Source organism: Bombyx mori, chromosome 10 (assembly GCF_030269925.1).
Source record: "Bombyx mori chromosome 10, ASM3026992v2".
Taxonomy (NCBI): Eukaryota; Metazoa; Arthropoda; class Insecta; order Lepidoptera; family Bombycidae; genus Bombyx; species Bombyx mori.
In genome coordinates, this window is record NC_085116.1 from 275563 (window position 1) to 295344 (window position 19782).

The 19782-nt window shown below is 43.9% G+C and overlaps 2 long non-coding RNA genes across 4 annotated transcripts; one reads left to right on the top strand and one right to left on the bottom strand.

Annotated features, from left to right (window-relative positions):
• Nucleotides 1-5350: 5350 nt before the first annotated feature.
• On the top strand, nucleotides 5351-7155 carry LOC110385928 (uncharacterized). The gene is made up of 2 exons (XR_009973930.1): nucleotides 5351-5558; nucleotides 5952-7155. It is a non-coding gene; the product is annotated as an uncharacterized LOC110385928 (long non-coding RNA).
• Nucleotides 7156-10343: 3188 nt separating this feature from the next.
• LOC110385924 (uncharacterized) lies at nucleotides 10344-19014 on the bottom strand. 3 transcript variants are annotated; one of them, XR_002431175.3, is made up of 4 exons: nucleotides 18363-19014; nucleotides 16583-16735; nucleotides 12410-13537; nucleotides 10344-11071 (listed from the first exon to the last, which is right to left on the bottom strand). It is a non-coding gene; the product is annotated as an uncharacterized LOC110385924 (long non-coding RNA). The 3 variants fall into 3 exon arrangements; XR_009973931.1 differs by having other exon boundaries at nucleotides 12339-13537; XR_002431176.3 differs by having other exon boundaries at nucleotides 12339-13537; nucleotides 18217-19014.
• Nucleotides 19015-19782: the final 768 nt, after the last annotated feature.

Genomic DNA, 19782 nt, shown 5'->3' on the forward strand with positions numbered 1-19782 from the left:
TACAAATTTAATTACGGAGCAGTGGTGTGTGTGAGCAGCCGGCTCGACGCGGCGACGCGGCGCGGTGTCGCTGGTTGCAAACCGGGCGACGGCCGCGACCCCGCGCCTCGCATTTACATTCAAATTTATGTCCCCATTAACGTGCCATAAACACTACACTAAAAACTGTCTAAACTCGTTTCTACCAAATTAAAAAATCCAAGCAATTACCAACTCTATAATTATAGCGTTAAATATGTTAGTCTCTTGAACACGTGTCGTTCCTCGCGGTTACATAAGCTGCACAGTTTGGTGACATGTTTTTATCATTTCTCTGTGAATGGTTCGAGCGCTGTGTTTCAAAAGAACAGAGTTTGTTCGTTATGGAGTTAATGTAAAGTATCGGGCGTGCGGTGTCGCGGCGGCCCAGCGGCGGCTCAGACGCAGACGTGTTCGCTCCGATGAGGCCCCGTACATCAGTCGTAGCTAAAATCGAACGAACGATCGACTTGAACGAACTCATAATTTCAATCTTAATTAATTTCTTCATCGAAGCTTAAACTGCCTATCTGAATGTTTGAGTAGGTACGTGTGTTAACAATAACACATAAGTGCACGGACGTGTGGACGAGCACGGCGCGCTTGATGCTGAGCGGATGTCGCCGTCCGTCTTGAGATGCGAAGTGTATTGTATGATCATCGTTTCATGCTTAAACCGCGAGCGCTTCGCTGTGGAAGTAGGCAGGACTGGACAGGATAGGTGGTACTGTCCCGTGCGGGATTACAGTACGTCCTTACAGTACACGAGTGCCACTGCCAATGGACGATTGCTCTTATATAACACTAAGAAAACTGCTGCCGTTCACCAGGGATTCTTACAACACGTACGGGCAGAGGTGGGGTGATACCGAAAAATTAGAGCTCATTAAGTTGTTTCAGGAATATGATAGATATATTTAAGTCGTCGTAGCCTGAAGATTAAGGCACCCGGTGTACTTGTACCGGTGCGCTACTGCCGGTGCGACACTGCCGCTGCGATACTGCCTCTGCGACACTGTCGCGACGATACTGCCGCTGCGATACTGCTGATGCGACACTGCGGGTACGACACTGCTGGTGCGACACTGCCGGTGCTGCAACTCCGCAGGCTGGTACCAATTATATCTCGCACAATACGTACCTATCTCGTGTTTATGAATGACTTTCACGATGAAGCAATAGCATCGTGAAATAATAATCAAAACTGGAAAAAAAAATTGTACTGGTGGGAGGGCTTCTCGTGAGCCCACACGGGAAGCTACCACCACCCGACGTATTTTCTGTCACGAAGCTGTTATGCTTTTAGTTTTGAAGGAAGGGACAGCCGTTTTAATACATATATATAATTGATACCTGGACCTCAAGGAGGGCGGCGGCATTCACATTGTTGTTCATGGGCTCCAGCAATCAGTTAACATCAGGTAGGCCATGAGCTCACCCACCCATCTATGAAATAAATAAAAATCTACATCATATATAGGCGCATCCATACATCCATTCGTTCTATGAGAAAATGTATGAAATGTAGAGCGTCTATTTGGATCAAAGTTTTTTTTTATTGCCCTTGTAGGCAGACGAGCATATGGCCCACCTGATGGTGAGTGGTTACCGTCGCCCATGGACTTCAGCAATGCCAGGGGCAGCGCCAAGTCGTTGCCTACCGTTGTGTGTGAAAACAGAGAGACGTAGAGCTGTCGACGTCTATACAGAGTACCTACGGGGGCCAGCTGGCTGTGAGTACCGACTGACTGGACTGCCCCTATATCAGACACTTGTCATAAGCATCTATCTCTCGCGGTGGTTATTCAGTTATCATTGTTAATTGTATTAGTTCCTTTATTTAATTTTGTATTAGTAGTTGATAAATTTAACAATTTTAATTCAATTTCATTTGATTTTTATTTAGTTTTATTTCTTAATAATTCTAATAACTTGTAGTTTTAATTTAATTTTATTTTGATTTAAATATTATGTAATTGCATGTGAAATTTGATGGGCTTAAGTTGCCTAAAATAAACGCATTTTATTTGTTTACTTATACGAGTGGCTCTGTGAGTAGTGATCGCAAGAGGTAGAGTCACAGCTACCCGTGGTTCCGGGAGCACGTCTGGTCGGCGGACGGCGCGGCGGTGCAGCCAACATTATGTACTGGTTTGTGTAAACTATTACTTCATTAAGAAAGGGGAGTTGAGATCGAATGAAGCGGTTTTGTTCAAAATAAGATGACGTATCGGATGACTTGCGTGAAGAATGCCCTCGAGGCCCGGGCGTGCGCGCCGGTAGCTCTATCGAATGTGAAAAATAACAGCGCTAGTTGAGATTTATGAGTGTTTTTCGGGTCAATCAGAAATCGCTGGACTACCGCTTACATATTGGAGGCGGAAGGTGGGGCCAGTCGGAGTCGAACCGACATAGAGCCTACCCTCAACAAGCCGCGTGCGACCTGCGGATGGGACAGAACTTACCCGGGATACTAAGGCAGCATGGCGGCGCATTACGCTTGGCGCGATAGTTACTATGTAAAAGAATATTACAGAGTTTCGGTATGAAAACTCAAAGATTTTCTTTAAGAAAAATGAATGAAGGAAAATCGAGATGATAAACGTAGCATCTTTCAAGCGTTAGACATCAACGCGCGTCGGAGCTCGCCGCGCCCGACGCCGCCTACCCTCACTTTGACATTGAACAACAGTATCTGCTCGTGTCATACGTTCACATGACAGTCACAGCGCACCACAAGAGATGTTGACAACGACCAGGGCGATGTTCAATATATATATATATACGTAATACACACTGTCTGTATGAGCCAGCACCGAGTGTGGTGGGTGCACTCTGCGGCGGACGAACGGTCTTCTGTTGTTGTGGCCCGGACAGGCTCGGGGACGGGACGGAGCTCCGCGCGAGGCCGAGCATGGATCGCTTCCGCTTGTAGATGCCGACTACAATGTAATATGAATACGACTCTGAACCGCCACTCAAAATATCGATCTCAAGAACCCCAATACCCTCGGATAGTTCAGGATGTTCTATGGAATTGCGGCGTCACAATAAAGGAATGTTCTTCGAAGTGAATGTGCAGATCTGCGTTTCTTGCATGCACCCACAGAGTCAACTGGCAGCCCCCCATCCCTAGTAGGACAAAACCAGCACAAAGATAATTATATATTTGAATCTGTAAAATGGTCACATTAACCATTTTATAGTACGTTAAAGATTTCAAATCTCGTATATTTTCGTATCATTATCTCGGACGACATTCTCACTCTCAATTACTAATTAACATTGTATGTAAGTACGCGTGACGCGCGCTTCGTGTGAATGGTTCTTGTTTCTAAGCACGGTACTGACACAAAAGTTTATAAGTTTCGAAAAGTCATCTGTCATCACAGTCGGTTGCTCTTGGCAGAGCAGTCGTGCTCATGTAGAATTCTTGTTTATTAAAGCCTTAACAGATGTTTTCCATAGTTTGCGAACTGAGGCTTGGCGCACGCACTCGTTAAGTGGAGTTTCAATCAGTAAGGTATTTCACCTGATCAATCCAGCGCATGGGGATTCGTCCACAAGATCTCTTACCATTGACCCTACCCTGAACAACAAGTTTCTCCATAGACTCTGCTGGCCGTCGCGATACGTGTACAAAATATCGAAGAATCCTGGATTGCACTGTACGTCATTCCAAAAAGCTGTCGTGGCTTTACGAGTTAGATGCCCGATGGGCTACATATGTATATCGACGTACAGTTCATATCAGTCATCTGTACGTTGTGATGCTTAAACATGACACCCAATCTACTCCCGTAATAAATAAACATAAATAGATAAACAATATAGAAAGATAAAAATCATTAAACTAATCCAAAACGATTGTTCGTGAATGTACTCGTAAATTGAATTTAAAAAGCTTCAAACAAATTGTCTAGTTTTGTTATAAGTTCTGAACAGATAATCCGGTCCCCCTCAACACAATATCGACGGACGCTTCGAGCCAGCGTGCTCTAGGAACTCAGCTGCGTCAATCAAAATGATGAATATTACATGTTTTTCTAGAAATATTAAAACAATTGTGTATTAAGTAGAATTTGGCATTGTTGAGGTAATATGAGGTAGTGTTGAACAACATCAGTGGACCCGTGGAGTGCAGCACGCTTCGTGATCACCACTCCGCCGCGATACTACCTGCAGGTTCCTGGCATATCTTAACCGGGTATTGCCTCACAAAGTTGTCACCGAATGAATAGGATGAACATTGGTAGGCGCGGGTCGGTACTGACACGCGCAGCTCACGACTCCGATAGGGCTCCGGCACCCACCGAACACAAACATCAGCGCAATAAATACACAACATTTATAGATATGTATAGGTAGGTAGGTAGGTAGGAAATGCATCGGTATGGTAATTCATAAAATGATACAAATATTTAAAGCAGGGGGCGGCGTGACGTTCCAAGTATCTATCTGTTTTGACAGCAGCGATGTGGGTATTGAGAACTATTTCAATGAATCAATTGACAGTCGAGATGTCTATTCCACTTTACACTTATTGCTATGATTGGAATTTCCGGCAAACGAGCTCACGGCCCGAGTGGCTATAAGCGGTTGACATTGTCCATGCGCTCCTTGTCGCATCGGAATAAGGACTGCACTGACTTTAAATAGGAAACGAAGGAGGTTGATAAGTTTGCAGCATTCTTGGGATTGTTCTACGTGGTGAGTCTCAACTCACTCACTTACTTTGTAAATTAGATATAAGAGAAAAAATATACAAATACCAAAATAGAAAAAATAAATAAAGAAGAGTCGGAGGGGAGTCGCTAGCCGTCTTAGTTAAGAAGAGGTACAAGAAGAAAAGTAGAAGAACCAGCAACAACACGGGTGCTTCGTGTCTGCATAGGAGCACCCACACCAGAGGTTACTCACTGTTCCTGCCTTCAACACAGCCAGCTCATATAGAAATCCAGCAACTAATCACGCTTGCCTTGTTAAGCATGGGCTTACGCCGAGAAGAGGGAGTTGCCTCGAAGGTCGATCCCACCCTGTAAGAGGCCATGAGGACCTCCCGAGCTTGCGCCAGTAGCAGACAGCGCGGTGCAGCGGTGCCGACTCGGGCGGGCTTATACGCCTTCCCAACACTAATTTTTTTATTTTATTTAATATGATCCTACTAGTTTCGGGTGAAAATATGCTTCATGGTAGAAGTCGTTCTCGAACGCGTTAAGTACACAGCTACTTAAAAAAAACAGAAATCTGATACACGATCGAATGTAACACGGAGGCGAGTGGTTGTATGATTACACGTGACCGAATCGTCACACGAGCTGTTCACGAGCGTGTTACCGCTGCTATGTACCGTGTACTTAGTGCACTTGTAGCCGCTTGCATTGTTTACTGCGACAGTGACGTGCACAAGCTCAGCAGTGGCGAGCTTCTGTGCTTCAGTTGCAGTGAAAGTGTGGCGCGCAGCGGAGCCGAGGATTGCACGAATAAACGAGAAATAGTCTGGACAAACCGCATTAAGCCTGTTTATAGTAGATATAGCTGTGAGTAGACGAGTATAGTGCGGAGATCGATGTCTGAAAGATATATTGCGACTACAAACTATGTACGTTACGTAACTTTCACCATCATTTGTCAGCATTTGTGGAAGAAAACAGAGTATTTAACGGTGGGCAACGGCTTGTCTCTGCCCCTGGTCACTAGATCTCATAGATATCAAGCACGTGAATGTCACTACCTACCTAGAGACATGAATTCAAAGTCTCAGTTTTTACAGTACAACAGCTGCCTCGCCCTTCAAACTGAAACACATTACGGCTTGGCGGCAGAAACAAGCAGGGTGGTGGAACCCACCCGTGCGGGATCGCCACATGCCCTGCTACCAGTATTTACGAAAATTATAATGGATAGCCGCTATATCGTTGTTTTTTTTTAAGATGTGATGTTGACATGCACGTTGTGACGTCATCAGGCTCCGGTAGTCACTACGCCAATGACGCATTGTATGAGGCATTTTATGAACGAGGATAATAACAAATATGACGACCGCAGAGCGCTTCACATGTACACATACGTGTGCGGTGGAGCCACGTGGAGCTGCAACCACCACCAGCTCGGTGCAGGTGAATGCCTGTATCAGTGTGCGTGTAGAATGGCTCTGAGCGAGTCCGCCGGGAACCAGCGGCCCGGTGTCGGCGAGTGTCGGTGAGGTCACGGCACCGTTGCGGACCGGTCCCGGCGGTTGTTGCCCGAGGGAAGCCGCCGCTCTCGCCCCACTACTGTATAAACACGCTACTGTCTTCACTGCTCATAATCATTGTGTATTCATCAAATGTAATGTGTGTTCTATGAATGTTTGTTAACACTTAGCCTCTGTTGGACTAGAGCGGGCATTCAAGATGTGTAGATAAATGATTAAGATCTTGAATTTCGCCAAATTATATAATCGATTTATTACTATTTTATGTTCTCGTTAATATGTTACGCGGTGTGCAATGTTCCTTTGAAAGCGAACAGCGTGAGTACAGAATATCTCAGACAACACGAGTTTAAATTAAGCAGTAGTAACATTAGAGTGTTGTCGTGGTGCAGAGGACGAGACGCATGCGCCTGTGCCGGCGTCCCGCCCCGCAGCTGTTTAAAGAAATGCCCAGTCTAGCATGCGCTCGCGACTGACTTCCACAACGAACGTAAAACATTTGTGTCATAAAGTGTAAACCGAAATGCGTTCCGATTTGTAGGATGTGACAGGATCGTGACAGCTGTGATGCAGTTGAGGAGAAGACCAGATTTATAAAACTGAGACTAGGAGCTGGTGGCACAGGTGGGCAGCGGCTCCGGCGACTACTTAAGACCGGCGGCCCGAGAGAGCGTCCTCACATCCTGTGCACGAATAAACGGCCATAAGCTTGTTTATGTGGTAGCTGTAAGAAACGGTGGAGCGAGTCTGAGTTTTGAATAAAAACTGAGTAATGGTGAAGATAATCGCAATAAAGTAAAATGTGTTGAAGATTACATAAGGTTTATGTAATGTTGTGTGATGATAACAATTAACTCCGTTGTCGCGTCAACACTTGAGACATTACAGTGAGCTTAAAAAGCTTTAAGCCAACTTCAAATAAAAAATCGTTCTATCCAAAAGCTACCAGCTCGTTTTTTCATCCATCTAATTATTTAAATAGCATAATGTTGAGCGCGATGACTGTAAGGAGCTTAAATGATACTGAAACTTAAGAGTGCTTTAACACACCGGGTAATAGTTCGCGGCAGCTGTATTAGCGCACCAATCCTGTTATTATCGCTGCCTGCTTTAACCCTGCTTTTTTGCCTGGTTGTTGTAAATATAAACTCGACCTCACTATAAAGTATCAAAATTTTATATATTCTTGAAGTCGTCGTGGCTTAAAGGATAATACGTCCGGTGCATTCGTGTTGAGCGATGCACCGGTGTTCGAATCCCGCAGGCGGGTACTAATTTTTCTAATGAAATATGTACTTAACAAATGTTCACGATTGACTTCCACGGTGAAGGAATAACATCGTGTAATAAAAATCAAACCCGCAAAATTATAATTTGCGTAATTACTGGTGATAGGACCTCTTGTGAATCCGCGCGGGTAGGTACCACCGCCCTGCTTATTTCTGCCGTGAAGCAGTAATGCGTTTCGGTTTGAAGGGTAGGCCAGCCGTTGTAACTATACTTGAGACTTTAGAACTTATATCTCAAGGTGGGTGGTACATTTACTTTGTAGATATCTATGGGCTCCAGTAACCACTTAACACCAGGTGGGCTGTGAGCTCGTCCACGCATCTAAGCAATAAAAAAAAGCTGGTACAATTACCTAATTGTCTACCGAATATTAACAAACTTATTGCTAGAAATTACTTTTTTATGAAAAAAAGATATCAATTAGAAGGGAAATTTTAAAAATGTGCATTTGTTGTGTCGGAGTCTACACTACCGGAGCACCACCGCTCTGCCAGGCGCCCCGCAAACTGTTCGCGTATTGTTGTGATTTCGCTGTTTGAACAATATTAGGTAATTATACAAATCACACAAACCTGTCGTATACACCAATAAAGTGCATATAAAAGGTCGATAGCTAAGCTTAAGGACACCAGCAACTCGTCAAACTCAGCAAAGAGTTCGACGTGCCACCTAACCGACACATCAGCCCGCTGAGTTTCTCGCGGCGTCTTCTATACTGGTATAATGCTCAGAGAACGCCGCTGCCCCTGTCGTGTCGTCGCGTTCCCTTACGGGGGTGTGGGTCGAGCATCGGGGAAACCCCCTCTACCCGGGCTTTTTCGCCGCTGCCTAATTTGCGCTGAGTTCCTTAGTCGTACGTACATATGTATGTGGGCGCACAGGAGGAGGTGGTGCTGTTCTAGGCCGGCACCACACCGCCAGCAGCTGTTGTGTGTTTGTCGAAGCAGGTCATCTATCGGTAATCGGTAAAGCGATGTGTAATATTGTGTAGATTCTTGCGATTAGTTTCACAAGTAGGCCGTCAGTTATGTAACATTAGTCAACAATTCAGTCGATATTGAACTCATTTCATCGATCATTTTGATTTTCATTAAAATTTCGCCACGGCACCGGGCTGTATTATTAGCAGGACGTCGGAGTCATAGCTGCGACATCGTATGACCACCACTCGCTTCTTGACTCAGTCTCTAGACGCATACGAAGAACGGCAATATAAACAATGCTATTTTTTTTGGAAGCCCGGAAGTCTTTTCTGTTACACCAGGAGAGGTGGGCGAGCACGGGCTCAGCCAGAAGGGGTAGGATTTGCCAACGGCCGCCCGAGCGCCTCCGAAGGAGACCTAAGTCTACGGCCGTCTGGTGTAGTGGTAAGTGGCATGGTCACTACACAAGGGGGTCGCGGGTTCGAATCCCGCCAAGGGAAGATATTTGTATGATAAATATAAATGTCTTTTCCAGGGTTATGGATGTATATTAATATATGTATGTGTATAATAAAAACCTTACATTTATTTCCGTTATCTGGTACCTGTAACACAAGTTCTTTACGAACTTATAACGAGACCAGTTAACGTGGCGTGATTGTTAGTAAATATTTATTTATTTATTTATTTATTAAAAAAAAAAAAAAAAAAAAAAGAGCTCAAGGGCAGATGCTTCGCGAATATATCTTGTACCGGATCGGAATCGTGACCTGCTGAGAAGATCTGGTGAAAAACTCAGCGGGCCGATGTATGAGTTAGGTTTGAAGTCGAACTCTTTGACGAGTCCGATGAGTACGGCTACTATTTATTCTCCTGATATTGTCATGGGGCGAGGACTTCACCTGCATGATTCATATAATATGCTGGTTGCTGTACGAGCAGACGCTGCTGCATGCGAAACCATGCGCCAACTGTTACTTCTCATCATCGTCATCAAGTCTGCCTATAAAGGTAATAGGAATATTTTCTTCAGTAAATGATCAGCCATGCGGTACAACTTTGAAGTGTCTTCGAAAACAATAAAATAATATTAAAATGTAATTGAGACTAGTTGCCAAAACATTGAGTTATTAAATATCAGGGGTCAAGGAGTGGCGGTGAGGGTGTCCGAGCAGGGGGTGGGGGAGGGGGTGCCATTAAACTAATTAACAGTGCGGCGCGCCTCCGCCATTACCCACTGTTTATTGTGACAATTACACCGAAACTCGCGCCCGACCCCGCCTAGGACTAGAGATTACCATACTTACAATATATATTTGGTACCTATTTTAGTTTCGACTCGCTTAATGAAATCAAGTATAATTTTTGTAATTGTGTGTCAAATAATTTGGCAGTCGGTGGCCACCAAATGGTTGTCTCAGGCATTTTAATAACAATAGAGATTACTGAAAGATTTAGAACTTATTTACATATTATTATAAGTTCCTTCAAGTACTTGTAAAGTAAGAATGAAATGTTAACGTGTTGGTTGTACAAGAAGTGCACCACGGTACTGTAATGGCGTCCAGTGTAACATTAGCAGTGGAGACAGCGGACAGCTCCACACCGGCCGAGCTGTGACTTCATCTCGTTCATTTAACATGAGACGCAAAATAAAACGACGTCTAACCAATATTATGAGGATGCAGTTTTCCCGTCGAGCTGGCAACATTAGCCCTACCTTGCGCAATGTTTCACGTGTCCACCTACCCTAACCCTGTTCCAATTAAATTTATTGTATCCGCATGTCTCCACTAATTAGATGTTACCGGTCGATGACCTTTACATATAGACGTATTTAACTATTACATATAGACTCATGTGCCAGATTCAGCTGCGGACGACTAGCTCAACATCGAACTAGCAATAATAGAAGATTTAAGTTCTTGTTTTATTTAATTAAACAAGGATATTAGGTGATTATTGGTTTTCAGTTTCTGTAGCTATTTACTACACTCCTTAATTTGATAAATTCATTTAATTGAATGTATTAGCTAACCAAGTGAAATTGGGTTAGAATAGATTATCCTTGTACTATACCGCTTATTCTGCTTAGGTATACTGTTGCTCGTGGTAATCGGAAACAGAAGTACGGCGGCCATACAGCTTCAAGCGGATGATGAGTCGGATACAGAATCAGTGGAAAGTTCCAACGGGATCAGCTTCGTCGTAGTGAAATATAATTACAGTAAAGTGCAGATGAGCGTGTGTGCAACAAGTGTGGGTCAGCCGATATCTGTAGCGCGGGTCACACGCCGCTGATTGCTCGTCCGCGCGTCCACTGATACGTCCTCCTCATTTACTTACAATTAATATAAAATGTGACAACGTTCCCTCACTTGACAATAAACAGTTTCTTGTTCTAATTACGTGTCGACATACGCGACCCATTTCGTGGGTACGGTCGGCCAGCAGTGCGGGCTGCGCTGGTGTGTGTGTGCGAGTGCGATAAGAGGTCGCGGAGTGATAACCCGGGCGAGGCCACGAGTGCTCGGATACAGCGGCCCCGCGCCCCCGCGCCCCCGCGCCCGCCGGCTCCTCCGCTGCAGGTCGATCGGTGCGGCGGTGCGGCGGACGACCCTCGACACGTGCTCGCCCTCGACGCCTGTTTGACACACGAGATCTCGTTATCGCACCGCAAATATTTCTGTCAATTATGTCGCCCGAAATACAATCCATTATTGTACGAATAAAAGTGACAGTTCTCCGCGACTAACGATCCCGCTGCATTTCAAATTGTAATGGATCACTCACGATCAACGGACCAGTGCCCAGCTTGATACATTTCGTACAGCTTGTGAGAGTTAATATCCCGCAAATAATTCATGAATTTATTTATTTTTGATATAAGCCATTAATTGATGCCGATGATATAATACTCGTATACTATTATAATAAAAGTCTAAAGACATAAGGAGTGCGGCGTGGAGCGCCCGCACTGAGTGACGCAACTCGGCCCACGCCCGCCACACATGTACATATGTTCCGTCCGCGTCAGTCCTATATCATATATTTGAAGGTTTGACTAAATCCCATGTGAATACGAGCCCACTCATTAACGTTTGAGGAGTGTCATCGACCTGGTCATAGTTCAATAGGTACAGAGTACACAAAACAGAATTCGCGAAAATAATTACAGATAGCTATTATAGCACAGGGACAAATAATAAATAGACACAACAGAATTCAAGGGAAAATCTCTCTCTCTCTCTCTCTTTCTACCAGTACTGATAGTTGATACCGCGCAGCCTAGACCATGAGGCCAAAGTTTTTGTTGTTTTAAATAACGAATGAGTCTCGTTTTATTATAAAGTTTTTGGAGGGTTACGACAAAGGGAAAATCTTCCACCGAGCGCATGAAATTGCTCGGTAGACTGACGGTCTGGTGTTTTTATGAAGCAAGGAATGCCAGTGGCTCCATGGCTTTGCCAATTTCTCCAGGACAAGTGGGCGAGCACGGGCTCAGCTGGGAGGTGTCCGGATGTTATTGCTTGGAACTTGTTTATATACAAACTTATTTTGAAAATGTCGATAGCCAGCTTCAGGCTTCTGTCAAATATCGTGCGTTCTATGATGCTGTACCCGCTTTATGATAAACCATTTTATTTTATACATTTGAATTATTACATGTTTAAATTAATTAAAAAGCAAGATATTTACATTGTAGTATTTATCTACGCAAGTAAGCAACTCACATCACGTATTCACAAACATGACAGGAGAGCCCGTAGCGAGGGTCGCAATGCGCATAGATGTTGGCGCGATAGGCTGGAAGGCACATAGATGACCTTGACGGAGGAGTCTCACACACAAAAGCGAGTATCCGAATATCTATGTGAATAAATTTAAATAAAATACATAAATGTACGTACGTATTAATATTAATGGGTGAGCGGGTCAAGTTTCGTGTAAGGAGTGTACGTACTGCTGCACACATACATACCTAGGAGTACACACACGCGCCCGTAAACGTTGCTAATAGCATGAAGTCGAACATTGTTTGTCAGCGTAACCGCGGGTTAACTTATTTCGTGCGCAACGGTTCACGGTTGGCAGCCTGTTAGCTATGTAGTTGTAACATTGTTAATAACGTGGGCAATGATTCTTGAAGCCGCCAGCGCTTCGTCCAGTGTGAGCAATCATATTAAGAATGTATGTTATAGAGCAAATTGAAGTGGAAACCTAAGCCCATGAGAAGCTGTGCCGAATGTTTCGCAGTAGCTAGAGGTAGGTCGGCGGTGCGAGGTGCGGGGTGCCGGCGTACAGTCCGCGCTACCACCACTCCAAATGTTACTTTTCACGTTGTAGTGAGCGCTTACCATCGGTCGGGGTGCAGGATCGTTTCTTCATCTGTCATACAAACAATTGCGTCAAAATGTTCGACCTGTCGAGACCTGTCTAAGTCACAGTTAATTATTTCCATTCCAGTCAACTTATTAAACGAAGAAAATTCAAAATACAAAGGTAGTTTATTAGTCTGCGAGGAAATACAAAGTAGAGTGGAGGGGTAGTATTAGCATGATTAGCGCGTGTTTATAGAGGGCGCGGCGCGGCGGTCGCGTGCGGCGGCGCGCCCTCGAGGGGACGACCGGCAAAACGCATTTCGTTCAAATGATGACCTTTAATCTTTATTAATTTCCATGTTTCCAGCCCCGATCGAGCTTCGGAACTTCCCAATATTTATTGTGTAATTTATGTACAAAAACTTTGGGGATTTGTAGTGCTTTTAAAAAACAATATGCAGAGTTAAGTTTTTTGATGTAACCCTGCCAATGCTTTTATTGTCAATTCAAATAGAACACGATGATATCAGCTGATGGTGTAACGGCGCCGGTGATGCAGCACCCGTCAGCAACTCGTGATTGGAATGTGATGTAATGGATAGTTCGGTCTCGTGTCGGTAAGTTGCATGGTCTATGGGCTCCACGAGCAGCTGAACACAGTGGCGTGGTACATCTGGTCGGAAGGTGATGTCGGCAGTACCGGCGCGGCAGCTGGTCCCGGGCAGGGCGCGCCACAGGTCGCCGCCCGCAGCCACAGGTGGGACCCGCCCTCGTCACACAGCGGCACACTGCACACATACATATATAGTTTAAGCAGAAAAGCGTTCAATCCTGCCGAATGTATTTCTGTTCACTCTTTGAATCTTGACATCAGAACTAAAATGTTGCATATTTCCAACATTGAACGTGGATGAAGGGTATTTTAAAAAAGAAAAGCTTTGGGAATGGGCAAACGTCTACTGGTTCTGACGCAATGTATGTTTTTTCTTCCATTAATGAAGACGCGAGGCATCTTGGCGTCGTTGGCAATATCAAGCGCACACTAAAATTGATGTCAATGTAACTTTTCTCCAGTATAATATGCTTCAGGCTTCAGGCAATAGACTCTCCACCACAGTCACTCCTCTCTGGCTAAGAGCGGTCTAGTGGCGAGCAGAGATGTTGCTCGCCACAGAACGGATCGTAAAAGAATACGGAAAAAGCATGTGTCTCTCATTTAATTACTCCTCTCAGAAAATTCAAGAGGACTCAAGATATGAGTGTGATCTGTGCCCCTCGGAACTGCACATGACCGCGGAGAACTATCAGTTTAATAACAAGACACAATTTATGCGCATTATCTATTATAATTTAATATGAACATAATTCAAAGTTTCAGATAAACCCTCGTAAATAAGTTTGATTGATGACTTCTACAAAGTAGACGAGAGATTGCAACGTAATTATATTTTGTATAATAACGAATTTATTGATAGAACTATGAAAGTTAAAATTGAGTAAAATGTACCGATTCAAGCATTCTGAAAGTGGCGCTCCACCTTATGCATAGTAATCTCTACATATATTATAAGAGAGAATCGAATAGTCTCTGAGTAAAGACGGCTACTGAATTTGGTTACAGTTGAAAGTGACGTCACGTAGTGCGGCGTCGACCTCTCCCGCGTAGTACACTCGTACGATCATAATATATAATAGAGTTGAGTTGTATCACACCGCACTCATCACTTTGCACGAGGCAATAATGTTGTTCAGGTGAGAACGGTACGTGTATTTGTGGTTTCGATGTACTGTGGGTAGCGCTTACCGCCGAACGGGCTTCGGTTTCACCTACCCATTTACGCGAGTAACAGATTTTTTAAAGTTAGTTTCCACAATGCTGCGTACCTACATGAATAGCACGACTTGCGAAACAGGTTTTTTGAATTGATCAAATCTACTTTAGTACCTACTCATATGTAGGTATATACATCACGTCAATCTATAATTAACATTTCTAAAACATTATGATACATTGTTCAAAATAGCCCGGATCGCGATTATAACCGTCGCATTGTTCGCGACATTCAGAAGATATGAAGAGACCACTCACGAGGTAACCTAGAGTCCATCAGTGAGTATATGCAGTCGACACCAGTGCGCCATTCCGCGAAAGCGGCACGACACGAGAACCCTCTCATCCCGGCCGCCGTTGGCCCAAAACACGTCATTTTGGATCATCCCGATCCACTAGCGGTGTTTTTAGGTACCTCAAGCACCGGTCATCGTTCTCGTCGAATCCTTCGCTTGCGACGAAGGGCTCGGCGAGTAAATTAACCCAGAGACACAGTCCACTGAGTTTCTCGTAGGATCTTCTCAGTGGTGGATCCGGTGGTAGATTCTGCGATACGCGCCTCTTGCTAGGGCTCGTGTTAGCAAAAACGTCAAGTTTGAGCCCCATGAGCTGGCCCGTGAGGCTACTGGTTCGGTAAAACTAAAATAACCCCTCGAGGTTACTAGAATAGGTAGGAAAAATAAAAGAAAAAACACAAGTAATGTGGTCTCCAGCCCAACAGAGCGTACACAAGAAACTGTTGAATAAATCGTATAGGTATTTGAAGAAATTCGGACACGCATTATAATTGTATGGAGTATGCATATGTTCTACTATGAGTATCTACATTGTAAATGTACTCGGGAGCTGTGGAGTGGCTGCAACTAGTGTTAAATTATAATAATTGTGAAACAAACAAAAATATCTCGTAATAGACATCATGTCAATGTGCATGCCCCGCGGAACATGAGCTCGAAAGCACAGTTGTACTGTATTGTAGGATGACGCCCTTTGAATTGGAATGCACGATTGCTTTACAGATATGGACCAAGTTGTTGATACGGCGGCCTGCTTGACCTCGTATTGGGTACAACTTCCCATCATCGGCCCGTATTAAGCCTCGCTTTTGTAGCAGCTGCCTTGTACGAACTTGTATTCAGAACAGGGAAATCTTTGATCCTTATAAACAGTTTTAATGTTACGTGACCGAACGCCAAAAAAATTACTTCATAGATTCGAATGTCCCTGCGCCACAGCCATTTTACACATACGTCGATTGGCAGATGAAATCTCTTTATGAAACACACAACCACCACCAGCTACGACTATCGGTAACAGGCCCACACATACGAAACTAGAATGAGCAGACAAGCAGACCCTCACACGAAAAGGTGGGGGCCGTTACACTTCCAAGCTTCGTGGGGGCAGAAGTCTATTTGGTTCCTTACATAGTATTTATTACACCTAAAAACACAAAAAAGTCCTACTTAATAATAAGGATTCGGTAGCCTATATGAACAAATACAAAATCATTGGCGCGTGATGTGAACAAGCCTCTTGCGAAGTCTGCGCGCCTGGTAGTACGCGTTGTGCTGCTTGTGCTCTCAAAACGATAAAAACTATGTTAATGTGTCGCTTATAAATAAGTATTTTGTTGTTGAAAATGTATTAGATTGAACTTGAAAGAGGGCACAATTTGAAAGTCAATCGATTGGAATTTTATTTGATGAAACGACCATGGGCTGTCAAAGTTACGAGAACATATTTGTGCTTCTAGAACATTCTGTGTCGCCACGGAGGATCTTGTGCCAACCGTTGGAAATGCGTCGTTAGTCTGGGTGACCCCGGGGTTCACTCCTTATCTGATCTGTACATCGCGTTAAAATTCATAGTTTTTGCAAAATAGGAACGGCAAGCCCGATGATCATACCGCTTACATAATTAGAAGAGAGCATGGCCTCCCATAGACATTGGCGGCGGGACAGCCACCTCTGCGTCTACCTTGAAGATTCAATACACGTACTCAATGTCATTTGAAGAGCGATATTATTCGCTAGTATGGCACAGTAAGCAACTTTGGTCCGCGTGATGACGCGATGGCGCTCGCCGGCACATTATGCAGGCCCGGCCGGCGCGGCGGCGGGAGTCAGCACTGCTACACATTATGCGCTGCTCCCTGCATGGAAGATGGATTACCGTTTGTTATTCATGCCTTCCTGTTTGTTCACGGTTCGTGACAAATGATGGACTTTTGATAGGAAGCTTATAATTTTGTTTTGTTCGGAGAACTACTACCCCGCCCCTTATCTGCCCCGCAGTTGGCAGCTACGTGCTCCGGTTTGAGAGGAGGACAGCTGTTTATAATACTATTGAGACTTCGGGCTCATGTGACAAGTTGCCGGGCAACATTTACGTTGTGAGGTATGTGGGATCCGATAACCATTTCACACCAGGTGGGCCGTGAGCTGGGACATTTGTATGTGCAATAAAAGGACCACGACAACCTATAAGGTACTACATATCAGGATCACTGAGATAATACAAGAAGGAGCGTGCCCGTGCGTGCGATCCTGCGACTGCTTCGTTGCACCGCTGTCATCGGAAGTACTGTTCACAGTAATTATGACAGTGACGTAAGATAACTAAAAATGTTAAATTGTTTGAAAACAACAGATACTCAAATTATACTTAAAAGTTTTTTTTTTATTGCTTAGATGAGTGGACGAGCTCACAGCCCACCTGGTGTTAAGTGGTTACTGGAGCCCATAGACATCTACAACGTAACTGCGCCACCCATTCTGAGATATAAGTTCAATAGGAATGAACTATGAAATAAAAGTAAAGGTTTCTTTCCTTTTTAGGATTATATTTTAGGCCGGCTACGTTGTGTCGGGCTTAACAAGGCCTGCCCCCATCTGCGGCCAGGCGCCCTGCAAACAGCCGATAACGACTATCGCTCCCATGAAATGTCCTTATCTATCGTCAGCGCTCACAAATGTACCAATATTTGTGCTTAATCATTATAATCGGAAAATAACGAAGTCTCCTATAGATAGAGACGCGACCTTTCCATCTAAACAACTGACTGTAAACCTTATGTTAATGAAATTTAGTGTTGAGTTTAGATTGCGATGAAGTAGCTGATAAGAGATGCCCCCTGACCGTGTGTCTTTGGTGATAAGGAAGAATTCTCTGGACGATATCGAGCTCGGGCCTCGTCTTGAATGTCGCAACAATCTTCTCGCGCTAATGTGTTTGTTTAATGTAATGGGAACCTAGATATGTTTACTAGAAATATCCTTAAAGACAAATGTAATAGGTATCTAATTTTAGTTGATTGTATATGGTAATTATCAGAGGGGACGAGAGTGATTCAAGGTCACAGGTACGAGACAATGGGCACGCTCCACTAAAGTTGAATAATCTGTACCGGATATTCATATTAAATCGTATTCATTTTAAGTTGTCGTGGTCTAAAGGATAAGACGTCCGCTGCATTCGTGTTGAGCGATGCAACGGTGTTCGAATCCCGCAGGCGGGTACCAATTTTTTTAATGAAAAACGTACTCAACAAATGTTCACGATTGACTTCCACGGTGACGGAATAACATCGTGTAATAAAAACCAAACCCGCAATATTATAATTTGCGTAATTACTGGTGGTAGGATTTCTTGTGAGTCCACTCCAAGTCGTTAATGCACATAGCCCTGGGGTGTCGTTTAGTGAGTCCCTTATATCAAGTGAACTTCTTCCAACGGCGGTGATCCCTGTTTGGGCGAGAAGAGATTCCCATATAACCCACCTATCCCGATGGCGCAGGTGCTTTATAGGAAATTCGACTCGGGTCCAAAAAAACTCTTTTTACGTTCAAAATACAGGTATTTCTTTATACTTCCACACTTAAGATTTACGGACCGATTTAAAAAAAACGTATTTAAAGTTAAATCGTGTATAAGGTAAAACACAGTTAGTGAAGGCGGCGCGGCGCGGGGCCGTGCGGCCGGGGACTACGTAGCACTTGACCAAACATTTATTGTGTCAGACATAATGTCATTATGATGATGAAAATGCGATCTTTATTCAATTGCTTTGTTAGTATAATTTCGTATTTTTTCATATTCCAGCTGAAGTAAGTGTAGTCCTTGGGCTATGTAGCTGTCGACGAATAGAAATAAATAATTAGAAAGGAAAGAACTTGAATCGTGCTAAGTCTCTTCTTCTTTTTCTTCACTAGGTGAAGTCAGCACAGCGAATTTTTCTATTCCATTCTCTTCTATCAGCCGTCATCTCAACACTCACTCCTCTCTCTCTCATATCGTCATTCACACACTCCATCCATGTCTTCTTCGGTCGACCTTACACTACCATTTCCATACATCTCCTAGTCACATGCATCTTCACTTTACGCATCACATGTCCAAACGAGGCTAACCATCCCTTCTTTAATTTGTTAATTACCGGGCTACTTTCACACTTCCTCTGAATCGTGTTAAGAGTAATTTCAAGAAATCTTGTCTATTCCAAACACACTTGCTCAGTGGAAGATCTTGCTGGTGGTGCGTGTTCACGTGGCGATGTCTATGGGCCGGTATCGTTTCCGGCAATTGTTCAACACTAGGTGGGCCGCGAGCTCGTTCAATTAATTAAGCAAAAAACATTTTTGCTTTACTCACAGAGACGATAACGAGATTTTACGTGGAATCTATCGTTTGACTGTTCGAGATCGAGTGGAGTGGAATTACATTCAGTATGCACTTGGTGATCACTAGTTTAAAAAAAACCGGCACTATTTACTGTCAGCTTTTCAACTTGATATATTACTATTTCAATAAATTTGATGTTCCAGTGACTGCTATTACGTGAAAGTTACTCCTAAAAACAGGCTCAGAGCAACGCGCCCATCACTGCTCATAAAAAAGATTCATTTTTCCAACTAGCCTAGTCAATACCCCAACGCATACTCACTAGCATGAGCTCTGTGATGAAGTCTACATCCAAGCTTGAATTGTATTATAATATCGGGTGCCCCACTCTTCACCGACAGATACAACTTAAAGCACAACCAATAAAATATTGGAATATTGATCCAAAAAAACAGGTAGTTACATGAACTCATTTCTCTGCCGTGGTAATGTTTGCATATAGTGACAGTAGACAGGTGTATATACATACATATGTACGTACGTAGGCAGGATCGAACAAGTATTGCCGGTTGCGGCTCT